We start from the raw sequence: 22,757 nt of genomic DNA, 5'->3' as shown, positions 1-22,757 counted from the left end.
AGTCTGGGTTTCCCTGCTTAGGCTGTTGCCCCCGCGACCCGACCTCGGATAAGCGGAAGATGATGGATGGATGGATGGATGGCAATTTGAAATTTCGCACTGAAGTATCCTGTTGAAAACGTTGCGGTGACTTCAAGGATTGTCGAGGAAAATTTGTTCCAGCATCATTCCCAGCTATTAAGTCGTCCATTTTCATCCCAAAATTCAACAGTACTATGGACATCTGTTTTGCTGAATCTTTTGCAATTTGTTCAATGAACAATGGAGACATCAAAGAAGAAAGCCGTAGGTGGGAAGCGGTGTATTGCGGCCACCTTTAGCAACACAAACACAGCCGGTGTTTCCTTGTTTACATTCCCCGAAAGATGACGGTGAAGCTTTACTATGGAACAGAGCGGTCAAGCGGACACGGTTGGATTGGACCACACATACAAAGTGCAGTGTATTATGCAGCGATCATTTCGAAAGATCGTGTTTCGAAGAGGGTCCCTTGCGAAGGGCAGAGATGGGCATCGCCACCACCCGTCGACTGGTGCTGAAGAAAGGTATGGGGCCGACCTTCAGGTTGTACAGGTACAACCATATAATCTTACTAAAACACTAGTAACACAATAAGCAGATAAGGGATTTTTCCAGAATTATCCTAGTAAATGTGTCTAATAACATCTGAATCGCTCTCACTGCCCTCTAGTCATTTAAGTCTCACCTTAAAACTCATCTGTATACTCTAGCCTTTAAATAGACCTCCTTTTTAGACCAGTTGATCTGCCGCTTCTTTTCTTTTTTCTCCTACTTCCCCCCCTCCCTTGTGGAGGGGGTCCGGTCCGATGACCATGGATGAAGTACTGGCTGTCCAGAGTCGAGACCCAGGACGGACCGCTCGTCGGGACCCAGGATGGACCGCTCGCCTGTGTATCGGTTGGGGACATCTCTACGCTGCTGATCCGCCTCCGCTTGAGATGGTTTCCTGTGGACGGGACTCTCGCTGCTGTCTTGGATCCGCTTGAACTGAACTCTCGCGGCTGTGTTGGAGCCACTATGGATTGAACTTTCACAGTATCATGTTAGACCCGCTCGACATCCATTGCTTTCGGTCCCCGAAAGGGGGTGGGGGGGTTGCCCACATCTGAGGTCCTCTCCAAGGTTTCTCATAGTCAGCATTGTCACTGGCGTCCCACTGGATGTGAATTCTCCCTGCCCACTGGGTGTGAGTTTTCCTTGCCCTTTTGTGGGTTCTTCCGAGGATGTTGTAGTCGTAATGATTTGTGCAGTCCTTTGAGACATTTGTGATTTGGGGCTATATAAATAAAGATTGATTGATATATTTTTTGTAGTCCTTCACTCTCACTTTCCTCATCGACAAATCTTTCATCCTCGCTCAAATTAATGGGGAAATTGTCGCTTTCTCGATCCGAATCGCTCTCGCTGCTGGTGGCCATGATTGTAAACAATGTTCAGATGTGAGGAGCTCCACAATCCGTGACATCACGCGCTATAAAATCTCACTAAAACACTAGTAACACAATAAGCAGATAAGGGATTTTCAAGAATTATCCTAGTAAATTTGTCTAATAACATCTGAATCGCTCCCACTGTATAGTCTTTTTTTTTTCTTTTTTTGTAGTCCTTCACTCTCACTTTCCTCATCCACGAATCGTTCATCCTCGCTCAAATTAATGGGGAAATTGTCGCTTTGGCTTTTTTATTAGCGACCAAAAGTTGCAAACTTTATCGTGGATGTTCTCTACTAAATCCTTTCAGCAAAAATATGGTAATATCGTAAAATGATCAAGTATGACACATACAATGGACCTGCTATCCCCGTTTGAACAAGAAAATCTCATTTCAGGAGGCCTTTAAACTTACTTCTAATTAGGGCTGGGCGATATGGCCTTTTTTTAATATCTCGATATTTTTAGGCCATATCGCGATACATGATATATAGCTTGATATTTTGCCTTAGCCTTGAATGAACACTTGATGCATATAATCACAGCAGTATGCATTAATATATGCTCATTTTAAACGTTCATGCAGAGAAGGAAATCACAACTAAGTCAATTGACCAAAAAAGTTATTAAGCAGTGGCACAAACATTCATGTCATTTCCAAAACATAAAATGCGAGATTGTCAGAGACATTTTAAAACAAGCTACGAGTGCACTATTGTGCATGATGTCACTCAGATGACATATCGAAACAACACTACATTAAAGTGCACTTTTTGTACAGAACGCCACTACTATAGTTTAAAACAAATAAAGCGCACTTTTGTGCATGATGTCACACAAGATATTTCAAAAAGTGTCATAAAAATGAGCTGCATAATAAGAAATCTAATAGTGTATGTCCTTCGCTATGTGGTAGGTTACTGCGGACATTATCTCCTTTTGTTGTTGACAAAAATCGACATTTTGATGGCGTGCACGGAGATATTGATGTGCGGAGTAAGCACTCTTCATTCTCTAGCAAGTGACTGTCAATGTTTTGTGGTCACGTTCTGTTTGGTTTTGGACTCATCGGGCACTCTTGTTTGTTTGGGCAGTATTGCTCGGTTGGTAGAGCGGCCCGTGCCAGCAACTTGAGGGTTGCAGGTTCGATCCCCGCTTCCACCATCCTAGTCTCCGCGGTTGTGTCTTTCAGCAAGACACTTTACCCACCTGCTCCCGGCGCCACCCACACTGGTTTAAATGTAACTTAGATATTGGGTTTCACAATGTAAAGCGCTTTGAGTCACTTGAGAAAAGCGCTATATAAATATAATTCACTTCACTTTTTGACAACCAATTAGTTTTCACCTGACATGTCACGCCCCTGGTTCATTTGAACTCATTCACCTGTTCTGTTTGGTTTTGGACTCATCGGGCGCTCCTGTTTGTTTTTGTCACCATGACAACACATTTGTTTTCACCTCTCATATTACGCCCCTGGTTCATTTGAACCCATTCACCTGTTGATCACCACAGCATTATTTAAGCCTCTAGTTGCCAGGCAGTCAGCCTGGCGACATCACTTTCCACACATCCATGCCGAGGATCCATGCTCTTTCTTAGTCAGAGTAAGTGTTTTCATTTTTGTTGTCCATAGTTTTGCTTAGTGCAAGTTTTAGTTTATATAGCCAAGTTTTGAACCTCCATTGAGAGCGCCTTTTGTTTATACCCTTTGTTTTTGTATACATATATATGTATATACATATATATTGCCCTGGGAATGTCTCGGGAACTCCCGGGAGGAGCTGGACAAAGTAGTCTGGGAAGTCTGGGCTTCCCTACTTAGGCTGCTGCCCCCGCGACTTGACCTCGGATAAGCGGAAGAAGACGGATGGATGGATGGATGGATATAGGTACAGACCAAATTCTGTCGGTACTACAAGGTACCAGCCCAGCAGTCACAAGTCATTGGATACAACGTTGATCCGTGTTGGCGTTGACACACTTTTCGTGTCTTTTTACGCATTAAAATCCGAAAATAAGTCTGCTTTACTCGTTTTTTTTTGTTTTTTTTGCACTAAACTGGATCAATTTTCAAATACCTCCACTTCGAGAGCCCTTTTCCAATGTTTGTACTAAATGTCACCGATATAAACCACCAACAAAAGCAAGTCAGGTTTCTGTGAAAGCCAACGTGGTGTAAATGGCCCTACAGGATGAAAAAACATTGATCGATCACATTTAACGGCTCCCCACGGATTGTTTGGAGACAAATAAATACAAACCACACACATCGAGGCTGCTTTCCGGAAGGAAAAGCAGAAAAAACAGGGGAACATCAAGTAAATAAAACTGCATCCGCGTCAGCTTAAGCATCCGCTAATAATCATTCCAGAGAATGATATAACACGCCACAAATAAGAAAACATCTCATTAAAAGAAAATAATAATAATTTTACAACAAAGAGCCGAGCTCCAGCAAGGGACGATCATTGAGATCAAAAATGTTGAAAACAACACCGCTCTTGATGACTCAATCAAAGGACGAGATTGGCACTGAGCTGGTGCTTTCATTTTGGGAGAAAAATACAAAGCTCTCATTTTTTTCCACCATAGGTTTGCATATTTTATTTAAAAAAAAGTTATAGTGCCTGTCAGAAGTTTACTTGACTTGGTTTTGAATGTTTCAACTAATTCTGGGGCTGTGATTGTCAAGGCGTGGATTATTGTGAGGTTTGTTTCCCCATGGGGCGGCATAGCTTGGTTGGTAGAGTGTCCGTGCCAGCAACCTGAGGGTTGCAGGTTCGATTCCCGCTTCCGCCATCCTAGTCACTGCTGTTGTGTCCTTGGGCAAGACACTTTACCCACCTGCTCCCAGTGCCACCCACACTGGTTTAAATGTAACTTAGATATTGGGTGTCACTTTGTAAAGTGCTTTGAGTCACTAGAGAAAAGCGCTATATAAATATAATTGACTTCACTTCATGGTGCAAATCCACTGGACCGGACATGGCGTGAAGGTAATGACATCTTTTATTATTTACTCAAAAATAGTACCAAAAACAAAGGGTATAAACAAAAGGCGCTCTCAGCGGAGGTACAAAACTTGGCTATGAAAACAAAACTATTACTACAACGTAAACTATGGACACAAAACTTGCAAACTATGGCATGAATAACGAAAACTTACTTAGAACGAGAAAGGAACATGGCTCATCGGCATGGATAACGAGGGTGACTGACTGGCAACTGCAGGCTTAAATATTGCTGTGGTGATTAACAGGTGAATGACTTCAAATGAACCAGGTGCGTAATATGAGAGGTGAAAACGAATTGGTTGTCATGGTGACAAAAACAAACAAGAGTGCCATAAGAGTCCAAAACCAAACAGAACATGACCACAAAATATGACAGTGATGACGTATTTGGACGATTCAGTTTCCAGGACGGATGAAACTACACCATTATTAGTTCCGAAAAAAAATTTAATGCAAATAATTAAAATTTGCCTCGGATTTTTTCTAATTTACACTTGATTGATTGATTGATTGATACTTTTATTAGTAGATTGCACAGTACAGTACATATTCCATACAATTGACCACTAAATGGTAACACCCGAATAAGTTTTTCAACTTGTTTAAGTCGGGGTCCACGTTAATCAATTCATGGTAAAACAATCTAGCTTTGTTTCGGTGCTAAATGAATCCTGACTCAACCACCTGCAACATTTTGATATTGTACAAGTAACATTTTGTAAGTAATGTAGGGTCTGACGCTGTTTTTTTAACTTTTAACACGTCAAAATCAACACCGCTGACACCACAGTGCATACTTGCCAACCAACCCTCTCGAATTTTCCCGGAAACTTCCGAATTTCAGTGCCTCTCCCAAAAATCTCCCAGGACAACCATTCTCCCAAATTTCTCCCGATTTCCAGCCGGACCTGAGTGACGACAGCTTTTTCTCCATACAAACAGCGTGCCAGCCTAGTCCCGTTATAACATCTACGGCTTTTAGAGAGTGTACAACTGATAGATAGATAGTACTTTATTGATTCCTTCAGGAATGTGCAAACACAACAAGAAGGAGATGAAGCAGAAGAACGAAGAAGATAGACAGTCATGGCGACGAGGAGTGACAGACAATACAAAGAGGATGGAAAATTCAACCCTTAACTCACTCTTTTCCTGCAAATTAAAATTGACAGATGCTGCCCATCCCTATGCTCCTTCAAAGGTGGTGCTACTGGCGGAAAAGCACTGCACTTTCAAATACAACAATGATTAGAGGAGGGTGTGTATATGTATTAATCAATCAATCAATCAATGTTTACTTATATAGCCCTAAATCACTAGTGTCTCAAAGGGCTGCACAAACCACTACGACATCCTCGGTAGGCCCACATAAGGGCAAGGAAAACTCACACCCAGTGGGACATCGGTGACAATAATGACTATGAGAACCTTAGAGAGGAGGAAAGCAATGGATGTCGAGCGGGTCTAACATGATACTGTGAAAGTTCAATCCACAATGGATCCAACACAGTCGCGAGAGTCCAGTCCAAAGCGGATCCAACACAGCAGCGAGAGTCCCGTTCACAGCGGAGCCAGCAGGAAACCATCCCAAGCGGAGGCGGATCAGCAGCGCAGAGGTGTCCCCAGCCGATACACAGGCAAGCAGTACATGGCCGCCGGATCGGACCGGACCCCCTCCACAAGGGAGAGTGGGACATAGAAGAAAAAGAAAAGAAACGGCAGATCAACTGGTCTAAAAAGGGAGTCTATTTAAAGGCTAGAGTATACAAATGAGTTTTAAGGTGAGACCTAAATGCTTCTACTGAGGTGGCATCTCGAACTGTTAACGGGAGGGCATTCCAGAGTACTGGAGCCCGAACGGAAAACGCTCTATAGCCCGCAGACTTTTTTTGGGCTTTGGGAATCACTAACAATTAAAAAATGAACACTGAAATTCAAGTATTTATTTTATTTTAATATGTATATATATATATATATTAAATAAAATACATATATATAGGGCAGCATGGTGAGACAGGGGTTAGTGCACCTGCCTCAAAATACGAAGGTCCTGCGTTGTCCTGGGTTCAATCCCGGGCTCGGGATCTTTCTGTGTGGAGTTTGCATGTTCTCCCCGTGACTGCGTGGGTTCCCTCCAGGTACTCCGGCTTCCTCCCACCGCCAAAAACATGCACCTGGGGATAGGTTGATTGGCAACACTAAATTGGCCCTAGTGTGTGAGAGTGAGTGTGAATGTTGTCTGTCTATCTGTGTTGGCTCCTGTGATGAGGTGGCGACTTGTCCAGGGTGTACCCCGCCTTCCGCCCGATTGTAGCTGAGATAGGCACCAGCGTCCCCCGCGACCCAAAGGGAAAAAGCGGTACAAATGTAAGCAATGTCAGCTAAGATTGATCTGAGAGGCCCTGTTCTAGACCATGCCTACGTGTGACAAAATACCGATTGGGATACCGGGTTCTAAATTCTCTGCACTTTTACAGGTTGATCACTTTCAGATGGGCCACAAACGTGGCTCCACACAGATCGGAGCCCAACTGGGTTTGTTTCCAGAGTTAGGGTGAATTATGCTCCCATCTGGCAAGTTTTCGCAGAGCCTTGCCACACAGTCTCCAGCCAGGGAAGGATGCTCGAGTAAATAGTACTTTTGCATTTTTACTGGAGTTTAGACACAATTGAGTGTTGACTAGACCAGTGGTACCCAACTACCGGGCCGTGGCCCGGTCCGTGGCCCGATTGGTACCTGGCCGCAGAAGAATGTTTTATTAATTTTTATTAAAAAAAGAAATTAAAAAAAAATAAAAAATTGTTTTTGTTTTTTTTTATTAAATCAACATAAAAAACACAATATACACTTACAATTAGTGCACCAACCACAAAAACCTCACTTTTTCATGACAAAAACGTCCCTTTTTCATGACAAAGAAAAAAAAAAAAAACGACCCCCTCCCCACCCGGGCCGCGGGACAAATTATTAAGCGTTGACCCGTCCGCGGATACAAAAAGGTTGGGGACCACTGGACTAGACCATATTTTAACGTACAATCCTCATAGGTGTTTTAATAACATCTACATTAGAGGTCACCAACCTTTTTGAAAACAAGAGCTACTTCTTGGGTACTGATTAATGCGAAGGGCTACCAGTTTGATACACACTTCAATAAATTGCCAGAAATAGCCAATTTGCTCAATTTACCTTTAATAAATAAATCTATAAATATAAAAAAATGGGTATTTCTGCCTGTCATTCCGTCGTACATTTTTTTTTCCTCTTACGGAAGGTTTTTTTGTAGAGAATAAATGATGAAAAAAACACTTAATTGAACGGTTTGAAAGAGGAGAAAACACGAAAAAAATGAACATTACATTTTGAAACATAGTTTATCTTCAATTTCAATCCTTTGCAATTCAAAATTCAACCAAAGAAAATGAAGAGAAAAACTAGCTAAATCGAATTTTTGGGAAAAAAATTAAAAAAAAGAATTTATGGAACATCATTAGAAATTTTTCCTGATTAAGATTAATTTTAGAATTTTGATGACATGTTTTAAATAGGTTAAAATCCAATCTGCACTTTGTTAGAATATATTACAAATTGGACCAAGCTATATTTCTAACTAAGACAAATCATTATTTCTTCTAGATTTTCGAGAAGAAAAATTTTAAAAAAGAAATTCAAAAGACTTTGAAAAAAGATTTAAATTTGATTCTACAGATTTTATAGATCGACAGGCGGATCGGTGCGGCGTCTTCAGTAATGCGGACGTTGTACCGATCTGTTGTGCTGAAGAAGGAGCTGAGCCGGAAGGTAAAGCTCTCAATTTACCGGTCGATCTACGTTCCCATCCTCACCTATGGTCATGAGCTTTGGGTCATGACCGAAAGGATAAGATCACGGGTACAAGCGGCCGAAATGAGTTTCCTCCGCCGTGTGGCGGGTCTCTCCCTTAGAGATAGGGTGAGAAGCTCTGCCATCCGGGAGGAACTCAAAATAAAGCCGCTGCTCCTCCACATGGAGAGGAGCCAGATGAGGTGGTTCGGGCATCTGGTCAGGATGCCACCCAAACGCATCCCTAGGGAGGTGTTTAGGGCACGTCCAACCGGTAGGAGGCCACGGGGAAGACCCAGGACACGTCGGCCTGGGAACGCCTCGGGATCCCCCGGGAAGAGCTAAACGAAGTGGCTGGGGAGAGGGAAGTCTGGGTTTCCTTGCTTAGGCTGTTGCCCCCGTGACCTGACCTCGGATAAGCGGAAGATGATGGATGGATGGATGGACATTTTGAAACATCTTCAATTTCAACTCTTTACAATTCAAAATTCAACCGAAGAAAATGAAGAGAAAAACTAGCTAAATCGAATTTTTGGGAATACAATTTAAAAAAGAATTTATTGAACATCATTAGTAATTTTTCCTGATTAATATTAATGTTAGAATTTTGATGACATGTTTTAAATAGGTTAAAATCCAATCTGCACTTTGTTAGAATATATAACAAATCGGACCAGGCTATATTTCTAACAAAGACAAATCATTATTTCTTTTAGATTTTCCAGAACTAACATTTTAAAAGAAATTCAAAAGACTATGAAAAAAGATTTAAATTTGATTCGATTTAAATTAGATTCTACAGAGGCCCTGTGATGAGATGGCGACTTGTCCAGGGTGTACCCCGCCTTCCGCCCGATTGTAGCTGAGATAGGCGCCAGCGCCCCCCGCGACCCCAAAAGGGAATAAGCGGTAGAAAATGGATGGATGGATGGATGGATTCTACAGATTTTATAGATTTGCCATAATATTTTTTATTTTATTTTAATCATAATAAGTTTGAAGAAATATTTCACAAATATTCTTTGTGGAAAAAACAGAAGCTAAAATGAAGAATTAAATTATTTTTTCTAAATTATTTTTCACAATTAAAAAAATTAATTTACTTCAACATTGATTTAAATTGTCAGGAAAGAAGAGGAAGGAATTAAAAAGGTAAAAACTGTTTAAAAATCCTAAAATCATTTTTAAGGTTGTATTTTTTCTCTAAAATTGTCTTTCTGAAAGTTATAAGAAGCAAAGTAAAAAAAAAAAAAAATTGAATTTATTTAAACAAGTGAAGACCAAGTCTTTAAAATATTTTCTTGGATTTTCAAATTCTATTTCAGTTTTGTCTCTCTTAGAATTAAAAATGTCGAACAAAGCGAGACCAGCTTGCTAGTAAATAAATACAATTTAAAAAAAAATAGAGGCAGCTCACTGGTAAGTGCTGCTATTTGAGCTATTTTTACCGCGTTGGTGACCCCTGCTCTACATAAAGTTTAATTTGACCCTTTTTCAAAGATTCATTGTCTGTTGAGTTTATTCATTCCGCTTTCCTCTCGGATGGTTGGTGGTGGCACTGAGCACACCTGTTGGACATTCTCATAAATCACCATTTAATCACCTGGGCGGCCACACCAGGTTTGTTCTGACTCACGCGTCACCTGATCTCAGTTCTACTGTGCCTGCTCCCACATTCACCCAAGGTATTGTCATACCCACTCAGTCACCGGTCCGGACGTTTTTTGTTCCTTCATTGACTAGCCTCAACGGTTCTAGTTGACCTTTCTACATTTTCGACTACTGTTATATGTTTGCGCTTTTTACAAAACCTGTTTCCATATGAGTTGGGAAATTGTGTTAGATGTACTTTTCCTTGTTGATGTCTCAGAAAGGGTAGAAATACAAGAACACACACACACAAGCTGTGACAATCTGCCGTACAATGTGTGTGTTTTTGGGTCCTATTTTTAGGAACACTAATTCAAAAGCTCACACTAATGTCTGATTGAATGCTAAGTTATGACGGACCGCCTTGAAAAACGGAATGGAATTATACATTTTCTACCAAATGAGACAACCAGAAAGTACATGACATCAATGTGGGATTTACGATATTAACTATGACCGATAAAACACTGAATATTGACAACATGTGAACGTCACACCCCTTCTCGATCAATCAATCAATCAATGTTTATTTATACAGCCCCAAATCACAAAGGACTGCACAAATCATTATGACTACGACATCCTCAGAAGAACCCACAAAAGGGCAAGGAAAACTCACACCCAGTGGGCAGGGAGAATTCACATCCAGTGGGGCCCCGGTGACAATGCTGACTATGAGAAACCTTGGAGAGCACCTCAGATGTGGGCAACCCCCCCTTCTAGGGGACCGAAAGCAATGGATGTCGAGCGGGTCTAACATGATACTGTGAAAGTTCAATCCATAGTGGCTCCAACACAGCCGCGAGAGTTCAGTTCAAAGCGGATCCAAGACAGCAGCGAGAGTCCCGTCCACAGGAAACTATCTCAAGCGGAGGCGGATCAGCAGCGTAGAGATGTCCCCAACCGATACACAGGCGAGCGGTCCATCCTGGGTCCCGACGAGCGGTCCATCCTGGGTCTCGACTCTGGACAGCCAGTACTTCATCCATGGTCATCGGGAGGGGGGGACATAGGAGAAAAAAGAAAAGAAGCGGCAGATCAACTGGTCTAAAAAGGAGGTCTATTTAAAGGCTGGCGTATACAGATGAGTTTTAAGGTGAGACTTAAATGCTTCTACTGAGGTAGCATCTTGAACTGTTTAATAGATTTATTACAATCTTTGGCAAGCTAGGTAATGTTTGCTGTGGTCTGGAACAAAATGGCACGCAAACAACTATCTGAAATGCAACCAATATTACATACATATAATGTGTCATGAGGCATGCAAAACTAAATTATATACAAAGTAAAGGATATTTAATGAGCTCAAATATAACTACAAATGAGGCATAACGATGCAATATGTACATACAGCTAGCCGAAACATAATCTTGGCATTAATTAGCTTGCAGTCATGCACTGACCAAATACGCCTGATTAGCACTCCAACAAGTCAATAACGCCAATAAAGCACTCCTTTGTGCATTCACGCACAGTATGAAAGTTTTGGTGGACAAAATGAGACAGAGGAGTGGAAGATTCTACATGTAAACAAACTGTTGCGTCACTGTCCACACTATGCTGAGTTCAAAAACCGCCAAAACCAGTAGGACAAAACAATGTTCACCAAATACTGTGGGCTTTCTAACAATTGGGAATTGTTTGTGTCATGTTTTTCATTAAACAAAAAACATACTAAAATAAACAAACAAATATTTTCCCCCCCATATTTTTCCATTTTCAATCCGTTTTTAAAAATGCTCCAGGGAGCCATGAGGGCGGCACTAAAGAGCCGCATGCGGCTCAAAAGCCAGGGGTTGCGAACCCCCAACTAAAGTGGTGAGGCTTTTTTTTCATTTGCACTTAAAGTTTATTGATAGTTTATTTAAAAAAAACATATTCATTATTATTATTTTTATTTAAATTAGCACAAAATACCCCAGGAGGAGCTAGACCATGTGGCTGGGGAAAGGGAAGTCTGGGCTTCCCTGCTTAGGCTGCTGCCCCCGCGACCCGGCCTTGGATAAGCAGAAGAAGATGGAAAAATGGACATAATAAATGTACGTAAATTAATCTTTTATCAGTTTTTTGTGCAACCTTTTTTGTGCTCAGTACTTATTTTTCTTGTAAGCCTGACCTAAGCCTCAGGTTTATGTGTCAAATAAATACAAACAGTTATGATTAAAACATGGTTTCGTATTATTTGACAAGGTTTTAAACTGTAAGCAGGTTAGATGCAATTATCAAATATGATTAAATCAAGAGTAAAGTCAGCGTTAATAATTGAGTTTGGTAGAAAAGTTGGGCCCCCGAGGTCAAAAAGGTTAAGAACCTTTGATCTATATGACAGGACTCTGGTGTTTTAGGAATCTGCTGCAAAAAATGTGAGTCTCTTTCTCTATGTAATGTACTTTGAGTCACTAGAGAAAAGCGCTATATAAATATAATTTACCTCACTTCACTCTTCTCAGCTTTTTGAACAGAACCCGTGAGCGGGTCTGATGCCAGATGAATGAACACCCCTGTTGTACGTCAGTGGGTTCGTTCAAAGTTCGTCTCAGCATCAAAGGAGGTGGACTAGCTCAGGCCTGGGCAATTATTTTGACTCGAGGGGGGGGGGGGTGTCTGGGGGCCGGTATATCTATTTTTAGGAACACAAATACAAAACCTCACAATAATGTCTGATTGAATGCTTAAAACGTTTTGACAGACCATCTTAAAAAAACGTAACGGAATTTTACATTTTTCTACAAACGATAAAACATTGAATATTGACAAAATATGAATATCACACCAACTTGCAATCGACATATTTTACAACCAAATAAAACGCAACGAAAATGCAACCAACCGTGAAATATGAACCCACCTACAATCTGATATATCTGATATTTGCTGAATTTCCCCCAGGGATCACTAAAGTACTTTATATCCTATTCTATACATCACTAAGCTTTAGAAATTTATTTTGAAAATCTCCTTCCGCGTCTGTGGAAACGCTTCCCGCCCAAAATGCTTGGTGCCTCGTCTGAGCTGCAGTCAAAACGTGGACGTTGGGGTTTGTTTTTCCAGGATGCAAAGGAAAATTGGCACGAGCAAGACGTGAATGTAAGTGCAACCTTTTATTTTTAACACTATAACTAACAAAAGGCGCGCACAATGACGGAGAACAAACTCGACGACTGAAAACGAAAACTAGCACAAAGGCATGATTATGGACAAAAGACAAAACTCAATAACTGTGACATAAAAATAAACCAAAAACGTACGTGGCATGGGCAGAAGGGAAACTATGGAGAGTGGGGTTAACAGGCATGAAGGGAGTAGAGATACAGTCGCCAGGCTGACCACCTGGCAACTACAGGTTTAAATAATACAGGTGATTGAACAGGTGAAACTAATGAGTTAAGTTACTATGGTAACAAAACAAAACAGGAAGTGCAAATATAAGAAGCGATTGTCCAAAAAACAAAACCGAACATGACCAAAACAAAACATGATCCCATAGACGTGACAACTGCTGTTCCGTAGATGACCATAGTAACTAATTAGATGACCATAGTAACTAATTAGATGACCATAGTAACTAATTAGATGATCATAGTAACTATTTAGATGAGCATAGTAACTAATTAGATGACCATAGTAACTAATTAGATGACCATAGTAACTAATTAGATGACCATAGTAACTACTTACATGAGCATAGTAACTAATTAGATGACCATAGTAACTAATTAAATGACCATAGTAACCAATTAGATGACCATAGTAACCAATTAGATGACCATAGTAACTAATTACATGACCATAGTAACTAATTAGATGAGCATAGTAACCAATTACATGACCATAGTAACTAATTAGATGACCATAGTAACCAATTAGATGACCATAGTAACTAATTAGATGACCATAGTAACCAATTAGATGACCATAGTAACTAATTAGATGACCATAGTAACTAATTAGATGACCATAGTAACCAATTAGATAGTAACTAATTAGATGACCATAGTAACTAATTAGATGACCATAGTAGCTAATTAGATGACCATAATAACTAATTAGATGACCATAGTAACTAATTAGATGACCATAGTAACTAATTAGATGACCATAGTAACCAATTAGATGACCATAGTAACCAATTAGATGACCATAGTAACTAATTACATGACCATAGTAACTAATTAAATGAGCATAGTAACCAATTACATGACCATAGTAACTAATTAGATGACCATAGTAACCAATTAGATGACCATAGTAACTAATTAGATGACCATAGTAACCAATTAGATGACCATAGTAACTAATTAGATGACCATAGTAACTAATTAGACGACCATAGTAACTAATTAGATGACCATAGTAACCAATTAGATGACCATAGTAACTAATTAGGTGACCAAAATAACTAATTAGATGACCATAGTAACGAATTAGATGACCATAGTAACTAATTAGATGACCATAACAACTAATTAGATGGCCATAGTAACTAATTAGATGAGCATAGTAACTAATTAGATGACCATAGTAGCTAATTAGATGACCATAATAACTAATTAGATGACCATAGTAACTAATTAGATGACCATAGTAACTAATTAGATGACCATAGTAACTACTTACATGAGCATAGTAACTAATTAGATGACCATAGTAACTAATTAGATGACCATAGTAACCAATTAGATGACCATAGTAACCAATTAGATGACCATAGTAACTAATTACATGACCATAGTAACTAATTAAATGAGCATAGTAACCAATTACATGACCATAGTAACTAATTAGATGACCATAGTAACCAATTAGATGACCATAGTAACTAATTAGATGACCATAGTAACCAATTAGATGACCATAGTAACTAATTAGATGACCATAGTAACTAATTAGACGACCATAGTAACTAATTAGATGACCATAGTAACCAATTAGATGACCATAGTAACTAATTAGGTGACCAAAATAACTAATTAGATGACCATAGTAACGAATTAGATGACCATAGTAACTAATTAGATGACCATAACAACTAATTAGATGGCCATAGTAACTAATTAGATGAGCATAGTAACTAATTAGATGACCATAGTAACTAATTAGATGACCATAGTAACTAATTAGATGACCATAGTAACCAATTAGATGACCATAGTAACTAATTAGATGACCATAGTAACTAATTAGATGACCATAGTAACCAATTAGATGACCATAGTAACTAATTAGACGACCATAGTAACTAATTAGATGACCATAGTAACCAATTAGATGACCATAGTAACTAATTAGGTGACCAAAATAACTAATTAGATGACCATAGTAACGAATTAGATGACCATAGTAACTAATTAGATGACCATAACAACTAATTAGATGGCCATAGTAATTAATTAGATGAGCATAGTAACTAATTAGATGACCATAGTAACTAATTAGATGACCATAGTAACTAATTAGATGAGCATAGTAACTAATTAGATGACCATAGTAACTAATTAGATGACCATAGTAACTAATTATATGAGCATAATAACTAATTAGATGACCATAGTAACTAATTAGATGAGCATAGTAACTAATTAGATGACCATAGTAACCAATTAGATGACCATAGTAACTAATTAGATGACCATAATAACTAATTAGATGACCATAGTAACTAATTAGATGAGCATAGTAACTAATTAGATGACCATAGTAACTAATTAAATGACCATAATAACTAATTAGATGACATAGTAACTAATTAGATGACATAGTAACTAATTAGATGACCATAGTAATCAATTAGATGACATAATAACTAATTAGATGACCATAGTAACCAATTAGATGACCATAGTAACTAATTAGATGACCATAGTAACTAATTAGATGACCATAGTAACTAATTAGATGACCATAGTTAGTAATTAGATGACCATAGTAACCAATTAGATGACATAGTAACTAATTAGATGACCATAGTAACAATTAGATGACATAGTAACTAATTAGATGACCATAGTAACCAATTAGATGACCATAGTAACCAATTAGATGACATAGTAACTAATTAGATGACCATAGTAACCAATTAGATGACCATACTAATCAATTAGATGACCATAGTAACCAATTAGATGACCATAGTAACTAATTAGATGACCATAGTAACTAAGTAAATGACCATAGTAACCAATTATATGACCATGGTAACTAATTAGATTACCATAGTAACTAATTAGGTGACCATAGTAACTAATTAGATGACCATAGTAACTAATTAGATGACCATAGTAACTAATTAGATGACCATAGTAACCAAGATGACCGTAGTAACCAATTAGATGACCATAGTAACTAAATAGATGACCATAGTAACTAATTAGATGACCATAGTAACTAATTAGATGACCATAGTAACCAAGATGACCGTAGTAACCAATTAGATGACCATAGTAACTAAATAGATGACCATAGTAACTAATTAGATGACCATAGTAACCAATTAGATGACCATAGTAACTAATTAGATGACCATAGTAACTAATTAGATGACCATAGTAACTAATTAGATGACCATAGTAACCAAGATGACCGTAGTAACCAATTAGATGACCATAGTAACTAAATAGATGACCATAGTAACTAATTAGATGACCATAGTAACTAATTAGATGACCATAGTAACTAATTAGATGACCATAGTAACCAAGATGACCGTAGTAACCAATTAGATGACCATAGTAACTAAATAGATGACCATAGTAACTAATTAGATGACCATAGTAACTAATTAGATGACCATAGTAACCAAGATGACCGTAGTAACCAATTAGATGACCAAAGTAACTAAATAGATGACCATAGTAACTAATTAGATGACCGTAGTAACCAATTAGATGACATAGTAACTAATTAGATGACCATAGTAACCAATTAGATGACCATAGTAACCAATTAGATGACATAGTAACCAATTAGATGACCATAGTAATCAATTAGATGACCATAGTAACTAATTAGATGACCATAGTAAATAATTAGATGACCATAGTAACTAATTAGATGACCATAGTAACTAATTAGATGACCATAGTAACTAATTAGATGACCATAATAACTAATTAGATGACCATAGTAACTAATTAGATGACCATAGTAACCAATTAGATGACCATAGTAATCAATTAGATGACCATAGTAAATAATTAGATGACCATAATAACTAATTAGATGACCATAGTAACTAATTAGATGACCATAGTAACCAATTAGATGACCAGAGTAACCAATTAGATGACCATAGTAATCAATTAGATGACCATAGTAACCAATTAGATGACCATAGTAACTAATTAGATGACCATAGTAACTAAGTAAATGACCATAGTAACCAATTAGATGACCATGGTAACCAATTAGATTAGCATAGTAACTAATTAGATGACCATAGTAAATAATTAGATGACCATAGTAACTAATTAGATGACCATAGTAACTAATTAGATGACCATAGTAACTAATTAGATGACCATAGTAACCAAGATGACCGTAGTAACCAATTAGATGACCATATTAACTAAATAGATGACCATAGTAACTAAATAGATGACCATAGTAACTAATTAGATGACCATAGTAACTAATTAGATGACCATAGTAACCAAGATGACCGTAGTAACCAATTAGATGACCATAGTAACTAAATAGATGACCATAGTAACTAATTAGATGACCATAGTAACTAATTAGATGACCATAGTAACTAATTAGATGACCATAGTAACTAATAAGATGACCATAGTAACCAAGATGACCGTAGTAACCAATTAGATGACCATAGTAACTAAATAGATGACCATAGTAACTAATTAGATGACCATAGTAACTAATTAGATGACCATAGTAACCAAGATGACCGTAGTAACCAATTAGATGACCATAGTAACTAAATAGATGACCATAGTAACTAATTAGATGACCATAGTAACCAATTAGATGACCATAGTAACTAATTAGATGACCATAGTAACTAATTAGATGACCATAGTAACTAATTAGATGACCATAGTAACCAAGATGACCGTAATAACCAATTAGATGACCATAGTAACTAAATAGATGACCATAGTAACTAATTAGATGACCATAGTAACTAATTAGATGACCATAGTAACTAATTAGATGACCATAGTAACCAAGATGACCGTAGTAACCAATTAGATGACCATAGTAACTAAATAGATGACCATAGTAACTAAATAGATGACCATAGTAACTAATTAGATGACCATAGTAACTAATTAGATGACCATAGTAACCAAGATGACCGTAGTAACCAATTAGATGACCATAGTAACTAAATAGATGACCATAGTAACTAATTAGATGACCATAGTAACCAATTAGATGACCATAGTAACTAATTAGATGACCATAGTAACTAATTAGATGACCATAGTAACTAATTAGATGACCATAGTAACCAAGATGACCGTAGTAACCAATTAGATGACCATAGTAACTAAATAGATGACCATAGTAACTAATTAGATGACCATAGTAACTAATTAGATGACCATAGTAACTAATTAGATGACCATAGTAACCAAGATGACCGTAGTAACCAATTAGATGACCATAGTAACTAAATAGATGACCATAGTAACTAATTAGATGACCATAGTAACTAATTAGATGACCATAGTAACCAAGATGACCGTAGTAACCAATTAGATGACCATAGTAACTAAATAGATGACCATAGTAACTAATTAGATGACCATAGTAACCAATTAGATGACCATAGTAACTAATTAGATGACCATAGTAACTAATTAGATGACCATAGGAACTAATTAGATGACCATAGTAACCAAGATGACCGTAGTAACCAATTAGATGACCATAGTAACTAAATAGATGACCATAGTAACTAAATAGATGACCATAGTAACTAATTAGATGACCATAGTAACTAATTAGATGACCAGAGTAACCAAGATGACCGTAGTAACCAATTAGATGACCATAGTAACTAAATAGATGACCATAGTAACTAATTAGATGACCGTAGTAACCAATTAGATGACATAGTAACTAATTAGATGACCATAGTAACCAATTAGATGACCATAGTAACCAATTAGATGACATAGTAACTAATTAGATGACCATAGTAACCAATTAGATGACCATAGTAATCAATTAGATGACCATAGTAACTAATTAGATGACCATAGTAAATAATTAGATGACCATAGTAACTAATTAGATGACCATAGTAACTAATTAGATGACCATAGTAACTAATTAGATGACCATAATAACTAATTAGATGACCATAGTAACTAATTAGATGACCATAGTAACCAATTAGATGACCATAGTAATCAATTAGATGACCATAGTAAATAATTAGATGACCATAATAACTAATTAGATGACCATAGTAACTAATTAGATGACCATAGTAACCAATTAGATGACCAGAGTAACCAATTAGATGACCATAGTAATCAAGTAGATGACCATAGTAACCAATTAGATGACCATAGTAACTAATTAGATGACCATAGTAACTAAGTAAATGACCATAGTAACCAATTAGATGACCATGGTAACCAATTAGATTAGCATAGTAACTAATTAGATGACCATAGTAAATAATTAGATGACCATAGTAACTAATTAGATGACCATAGTAACTAATTAGATGACCATAGTAACTAATTAGATGACCATAGTAACCAAGATGACCGTAGTAACCAATTAGATGACCATAGTAACTAAATAGATGACCATAGTAACTAAATAGATGACCATAGTAACTAATTAGATGACCATAGTAACTAATTAGATGACCATAGTAACCAAGATGACCGTAGTAACCAATTAGATGACCATAGTAACTAAATAGATGACCATAGTAACTAATTAGATGACCATAGTAACTAATTAGATGACCATAGTAACTAATTAGATGACCATAGTAACCAAGATGACCGTAGTAACCAATTAGATGACCATAGTAACTAAATAGATGACCATAGTAACTAATTAGATGACCATAGTAACTAATTAGATGACCATAGTAACCAAGATGACCGTAGTAACCAATTAGATGACCATAGTAACTAAATAAATGACCATAGTAACTAATTAGATGACCATAGTAACCAATTAGATGACCATAGTAACTAATTAGATGACCATAGTAACTAATTAGATGACCATAGTAACTAATTAGATGACCATAGTAACCAAGATGACCGTAGTAACCAATTAGATGACCATAGTAACTAAATAGATGACCATAGTAACTAATTAGATGACCATAGTAACTAATTAGATGACCATAGTAACTAATTAGATGACCATAGTAACCAAGATGACCGTAGTAACCAATTAGATGACCATAGTAACTAAATAGATGACCATAGTAACTAATTAGATGACCATAGTAACTAATTAGATGACCATAGTAACCAAGATGACCGTAGTAACCAATTAGATGACCATAGTAACTAAATAGATGACCATAGTAACTAATTAGATGACCATAGTAACCAATTAGATGACCATAGTAACTAATTAGATGACCATAGTAACTAATTAGATGACCATAGGAACTAATTAGATGACCATAGTAACCAAGATGACCGTAGTAACCAATTAGATGACCATAGTAACTAATTAGATGACCATAGTAACTAATTAGATGACCATAGTAACTAATTAGATGACCATAGTAACTAATTAGATGACCATAGTAACCAAGATGACCGTAGTAACCAATTAGATGACCATAGTAACTAAATAGATGACCATAGTAACTAATTAGATGACCATAGTAACCAATTAGATGACCATAGTAACTAATTAGATGACCATAGTAACTAATTAGATGACCATAGTAACTAATTAGATGACCATAGTAACCAAGATGACCGTAGTAACCAATTAGATGACATAGTAACTAATTAGATGACCATAGTAACCAATTAGATGACCATAGTAACCAATTAGATGACATAGTAACCAATTAGATGACCATAGTAACCAATTAGATGACCATAGTAATCAATTAGATGACCATAGTAACTAATTAGATGACCATAGTAAATAATTAGATGACCATAGTAACTAATTAGATGACCATAGTAACCAAGATGACCGTAGTAACCAATTAGATGACCATAGTAACTAAATAGATGACCATAGTAACTAATTAGATGACCATAGTAACTAATTAGATGACCATAGTAACCAAGATGACCGTAGTAACCAATTAGATGACCATAGTAACTAAATAGATGACCATAGTAACTAAATAGATGACTATAGTAACTAATTAGATGACCATAGTAACTAATTAGATGACCATAGTAACTAATTAGATGACCATAGTAATCAATTAGATGACCATAGTAACTAATTAGATGACCATAGTAAATAATTAGATGACCATAGTAACTAATTAGATGACCATAGTAACTAATTAGATGACCATAGTAACCAAGATGACCGTAGTAACCAATTAGATGACCATAGTAACTAAATAGATGACCATAGTAACTAATTAGATGACCATAGTAACTAATTAGATGACCATAGTAACCAAGATGACCGTAGTAACCAATTAGATGACATAGTAACTAATTAGATGACCATAGTAACCAATTAGATGACCATAGTAACCAATTAGATGACATAGTAACCAATTAGATGACCATAGTAACCAATTAGATCAATCAATCAATGTCAATCAATGTTTATTTATATAGCCCCAAATCACAAATGTCTCAAAGGACTGCACAAATCATTACGACTACAACATCCTCGGAAGAACCCACAATAGATGACCATAGTAATCAATTAGATGACCATAGTAACTAATTAGATGACCATAGTAAATAATTAGATGACCATAGTAACTAATTAGATGACCATAGAAACTAATTAGATGACCATAGCAACCAAGATGACCGTAGTAACCAATTAGATGACCATAGTAACTAAATAGATGACCATAGTAACCAATTAGATGGCCATAGTAACTAATTAGATGACCATAGTAACCAAGATGACCGTAGTAACCAATTAGATGACCATAGTAACTAATTAGATGACCATAGTAAATAATTAGATGACCATAGTAACTAATTAGATGACCATAGTAACTAATTAGATGACCATAGTAACCAAGATGACCGTAGTAACCAATTAGATGACCATAGTAACTAAATAGATGACCATAGTAACTAATTAGATGACCATAGTAACTAATTAGATGACCATAGTAACCAAGATGACCGTAGTAACCAATTAGATGACATAGTAACTAATTAGATGACCATAGTAACCAATTAGATGACCATAGTAACCAATTAGATGACATAGTAACCAATTAGATGACCATAGTAACCAATTAGATCAATCAATCAATGTCAATCAATGTTTATTTATATAGCCCCAAATCACAAATGTCTCAAAGGACTGCACAAATCATTACGACTACAACATCCTCGGAAGAACCCACAATAGATGACCATAGTAATCAATTAGATGACCATAGTAACTAATTAGATGACCATAGTAAATAATTAGATGACCATAGTAACTAATTAGATGACCATAGAAACTAATTAGATGACCATAGTAACCAAGATGACCGTAGTAACCAATTAGATGACCATAGTAACTAAATAGATGACCATAGTAACCAATTAGATGGCCATAGTAACTAATTAGATGACCATAGTAACCAAGATGACCGTAGTAACCAATTAGATGACCATAGTAACTAAATAGATGACCATAGTAACTAAA

At 36.9% G+C, this 22,757-nt stretch overlaps 1 protein-coding gene across 1 annotated transcript in view; it reads left to right on the top strand.

Annotated features, from left to right (window-relative positions):
* The first annotated feature begins 9,926 nt into the window (after positions 1–9,926).
* The window catches only part of slitrk6 (SLIT and NTRK-like family, member 6), a 72,229-nt gene continuing 59,398 nt past the window's right edge, over positions 9,927–22,757 (top strand). Inside the window, exon 1 of the mRNA XM_061889136.1 lies at positions 9,927–9,976. The gene's annotated coding sequence lies outside the window, so the exon portion shown is untranslated. The remainder of the gene's footprint in view (positions 9,977–22,757) is intronic.

This window comes from Nerophis ophidion, linkage group LG27 (assembly GCF_033978795.1).
Source record: "Nerophis ophidion isolate RoL-2023_Sa linkage group LG27, RoL_Noph_v1.0, whole genome shotgun sequence".
NCBI lineage: Eukaryota > Metazoa > Chordata > Actinopteri > Syngnathiformes > Syngnathidae > Nerophis > Nerophis ophidion.
The sequence above is the reverse complement of the archived record's forward strand: the minus strand, read 5'-3'. Positions and strand labels throughout refer to the sequence as shown.